We start from the raw sequence: 5394 nt of genomic DNA on the forward strand, positions 1-5394 counted from the left end.
GAGGCGGAAATTAACACGCGCATCCGAAAGCACGCCGAGGTGCTGCAAAGTTTGTCTAGTTAAGTATGGTGTGGTGATGATGGGTAGCAATGCGACGTAACAGTTTGCAAGGCGCGCCTATTGCTGCTAGGTGACTGGATTTGACACCTTCCTCGTGGAGAGCCTTGACTGCCCCAACAAGAGCTCAGATGTTGCGCTGGAAGCAAGTACAGTGTCCCTTAACTGGGTTGCTTTGGGCCAGTCATGTTCTCTGAGTCCAACTATCCCACAGGGGTGTTTACGGAAAATAACTAGGAAGAGGGACTGCAAGGAAACCCCTATACTAAAGGATGACAGCCTAAAAAGCAAAACCTCTGACTTGATTCACATCCAAGTATATTCAGTTGATAAATTAATTTCACCTTTTGCAATAATTTTATTGATGATATGAAATAGATAAAACAGATGCAAAAAAAAAAACCTAACAAAACAATACATTAAAGGGAAAAAAATAGAAAGTGCGGGGGGAACCCCCACCCCCCCAAAAGGGAAAACAAATTAAGAAAAAGAAACCTCCAGCTTCAACCTTAGCAATATTATTCAACATTAACAATTTAGCACTATCTCCTAAAGTACAATCTGCTACATCTTCATTCCATCTACCACTCCACTTTATATAAACTAGTCTCTAAATCCTCTGTCTTATTAATCAGGAAAAGTTCAGTGTGTGAACAAAACACCTACTGGTAGCAACATAAATATTTCCCTACTTCTGTTTAAAATCTAATCCTCTAATTACTGTCTATAATATACTAATCCAATCTCAGCAAATATTACAAAAAATATTAAGCATTATCAAAACCAACTTTTATATCGAAACTACTAACAGATACTACAACTAACCTATTATACCCAATTAAACATTTCCAAAGTGAAACTATTCAAAGTAGCTATTAAACATCATCAAATATTGATGTTGTTATGATTTGTTGCAGTCAGCCAGATGTTCAGACTGGATGTGGCATTTTTATCCACCTATCAAGTCCTTCCCAATGACCTGGGATATAGGCAGATGTGGATGTTTGACGGTGTTGACGGTATCCTTGCAGGATGTAAGCTATTCCTAGTATAGCTGCTTTTTGCAATTGACCAATAATGATTTTCAATGACAATGATGTTTAGTGATGCTCCAGTTCTTTTGGGATTGCACCCAAGGCACCTTTCACTGTTGGTACCATCTTTGTTTTTTGTTTTTTTTTTTTTTGCCACAGTCATTCCATTTCTATTTGCAGGTCTTTGTAGTTTATCTTTTCCAATTATTCTGTCTTCAGGTACTGCCCTGTCCACTATCCAGAGTTGTTTGTCTTTCTTATCCACAGTTAAGTCTATAGCAGCTACCTGTCTGTTTGAATTCTAAAGTCCCTGAGCAATTTAATTTCTTATTTTTTAAGGAAAAAAAATCAGATTCAGAAAAATTGTGAAAACAAAACACTCAGAAACAACAATAAAACAGTAGGGAAAAAGTCTTTTTTTTTCTTTTTATGACCCTGTAATCTCTTGCTTTGGGGTCAGGGCAACTGAATGCAACTGAGCATTTACTGGCTAGATGCCCCTTCTGATCAAAGTTCACAGCAGATACCTTCTCTTTGCACCCTGAGATTTTGTTGCTGCCTAGGATTAAATTCTCCTCAACCTTCTTAGTGGGAGGCAAGCATCTTCACCTCTTCACCTACCATACCTTTCTGCTGAGATAGTAGAAAAAAACTCAGATAACAATTGGAAATATAGAGGAAACAGCTGATTTGAACTACACAAATGATAACAAGTCAAATAGACTGTTGAAGAAGAAAAGCATGCTTTGGCTGATTATGTAAAAGACAGCCAAGCATAAGTGTTGATGCAAGTTAAAAACTAAAACTTACTGAATGAACAGGGCACAAAACATGAATATCAAAATAAATAACATGAATAGAATGTTGGCAAAGAAAAACATTATATGGTTTTTCTACAAAAAAATAAGGAGAAGAAATAAAACCTGGCCATACCTTTCAACTGGAAAAATGAAGCCTGGACTAGGCCTGCTCAAGAGCAAACTATTCTAAATAAAGCAATCAAAACCAAAATTGAAAAATAATGATTCAAAGTGCAGATGGTATAAAGAAGCATGCAAAAAGGCACAAACTGATTATAACAACAACGTAAGAGTCACCAAAAGAATTCACTTGAAAATCTGTAAAAAATATTTGCCTGTAATGAAAAACTGGTGGGAACATATGTTTAAAAAGTAATAAAAATGAGCATGTTAAAATATTGTGGGATTTCTGAATACAGACTGACAAAGTTTTGGCATATAACACACTGGGTTTAAGAAAAAAAGTGCATAATTGATGTGATAATACTTGAGTTTAGTAGAATAGGAGACAAAGAATTGGAGAAGATAACAAAGTATCAAGATCTGAAAACTGAATTTGAAAGATTAACATAGACCACTCGTGGTTCCAGTGGTTATTGACACAATGGATACCATCACAGAAAATCTTGGATGGCACTTGGAACATCTGTACATCGACCAATTTTCTCTCTTTCAATTATCAAAGGCTGCTTGGATCTGCACATATACTATGCTTATACATTACATCAGGGCTGTCAAACTCACATCGTCACGTCTCGGGACTTTCCCTCCCTTCGCTAAACCAGGGTTAGGCGTGGCCAGCATATGACGCATCTGGCCAGTGGGCTGTGAGTTTAACACCCCTCCATTATATGATATGTTCAGAACTGTAGCTGCTTCCAAAATGGCACCTGCTTCTGGGATGGCACAAGATGGTACTTCGGCTGATTCTGTTTTGGAAAGGTGATTTCTGAAGACCACCTTTTGCAAAGCATACCCAGATGATACACTGTGCAGCCTTCCTATACAGTAGTTGCCATCCTAAAAGCTGATACTATTTGGAAGAGGTCACAATTCTTGCGGTCTGTGAATGATGGCTGATTCTAGAATAGCATGAGTGGCTTAAGGCTGTGAGGTGCATTGGCTGGGCACTCTTGGAACGGTGATCTTTGGAAGAGGTAAATAGAGCAAGGCTTGGCGGGGAAGAATCCAAGGATGTGGCATCCAGCTGGAGGGAAGCAGGCCCAAGGCCTGTGGGAACCCAGTCAAATGAAAGAAGTCCCAAGGAACCCAGCTGGGTGGGATGGAGGCAATTTCCGTGTTCCTGAGCAGCCATATTACTAAATGCCCAAACTGTGATCACATTATTGGGGGAGAGGGGGATTGCAGCAATCATAATTTAGGATATAAGTAGTAAATTTAACTAATGGTCTTAAACTGAGGTCTACCTGAACTCTTTAGTTTTTATTTTTCAGTCTTGAATTTCGTATGTATCATCTTTCAACAAAAGATCTAGAACCGTGATAGCAAACCTGTGGCACGCGGAGCCATTTCTCAGGGCATGCGAAGTGTTGCCCTGTCAGCTGGCCAGCACACATGCGCACGCTGGCCAGCTGACTTTGGCCTTCTTTTGATGCCATTTTTTGCCCTCCGGAGGCTTCCCTGAAAAAACGGCCCTAGGGGCAAACTGGAAGTTCAGGAACGAACTTCCAGTTTGCTCGTAGGACCATTTTTCACCCTCCGGAGCCTTCAGTAGGCTTCCCTGTTGGCTGATTTTTGCTCTCTGGGGAAGCCTCCTGAAGGCCCCTGAAGTCTCCGGAGGGCAAAAATCAGCCCTATAAGCAAACTGGAAGTAACTTCCCCTTTGTCTGTAGGGCCGATTTTTGACCTCCGAGCCTTTAGGGAAGCCTCATGAAGGCTACGGAGGTCGAAAATTGGCCCTACAAACCAGAAGTCACCATTCTCGAACTTCTGGATTTCCCATAGGTCCATTTTTTTGCCCACCGGAGGCTTCAGGGAAGATCCTGAGGCCTCCGGAGGGTGTCTGTGAGGGGCAGGGGAGGCTGTTTTCGGCCTCCCCAGGCTCCTACAAAGCCTCTGACAAAAAAACCAGGGCAAAAGCAGGGGGGTGTTGCTGGTTGCATGCATGCGTGTTATGGTTGTGGCATGCTGGCGCACGACCCCCTCTATTCTCTCCCCGCTTTTGGCACAGCAGCCAAAAAAGGTTCACCATCACTGATCTAGAATATTCAACAATAGATGAGATCATATTTTAGTCAGGTAACTTAACACCTCTGAGGCAATATGCTTGAACAGCTCAAAACTACAAGCATTTTAAATTTGGGGCATACTAGCTTGAAGGATGTGATCAATTTTATAAATCTGTCATATAGAGAATACTGCTGCTGAACAATTAGTGGGTACTATTCATGTATTTTTGGAATGTTAAGAAAAATAAAGGAAATATTTACCCATCTTAGAAAAATCATTTCCAACTGGGTACAATCAGTGGCTGTGACTGAAATAAACAAACTAGGTACTATGTTTCCTCAAAAATAAGACAGTGTCTTATTTTTTTTATCCCCAAAATAAGCACTTGGCCTTATTTTCAGGTAGGTCTTATTATTTTTTGAGGTGCAGGTGGTGATGAGCATGGTCACCTCATGGCTGCTGCTTATGTTGCAATATTTTTGGGGAGGTCTTGTTTTCGAGGGAGGTCTTATTTTAGCGCATGCACTCAAAAGCCTGATTGGCCTTATTATCCGGGGAGGTCTTATTTTGGGGGAAACGGTATCAAAAATAAACTAAAATAATCAAAAATAACAATGCAGAATATTTCCACCTTTGATTCTGTAGAAAAACAGACGTCAGTAACACCAGTGGACATTTATGTGGCATTGACTGTGATCTCCCATCTGTTAGCTATATAATCCACAAGGTTTCATAAATAAAATATTTCATATTTATTTTTTCAATTTATTTAACATATTTTGAGATATCTTAAAGTACAAACTGACAGAGTAATGTTTGCTATATTACATTTGAAAAAGCAAATGATATATATTTTTGCCACTGTGTCATAAATAATGTTTATCATCAGAATATGATCATCTGCCTTTACTGATAATATTAAATGTATATTTTATAGCCTGCCATAAAAAGTATCTGAGAAATGTCTGGAATTATGCCTGGAAAGTTAAAGTTAAAATCCTTTTTTATGCTCCCCTAGATTCACAATGAATGTTATGATAATACAAATCTATTTTCTCTACTCAATTATGTTATCTGCTGTGTTTCTTTTGTGCTTTAATAAAAAACAAGCTGTCATTTTAAACATATTGTGAACACGAGCAACTCCATTAAATATTCAAACTGTCCTTTTCTTGAACTAAAGGAATTTTAATATTTTATAAAGATTTTTAAAACTATTGTTGAGAAGACCAAAATCAGAAACTAAACAAACTGTTGGTATAACTCAAGGATCCAAATATTACCGAGAATAAAATTAAGTCAAACATGGGTGT

The sequence above is a fragment of the Thamnophis elegans genome, chromosome 10 (assembly GCF_009769535.1).
Source record: "Thamnophis elegans isolate rThaEle1 chromosome 10, rThaEle1.pri, whole genome shotgun sequence".
Lineage (NCBI taxonomy): Eukaryota > Metazoa > Chordata > Lepidosauria > Squamata > Colubridae > Thamnophis > Thamnophis elegans.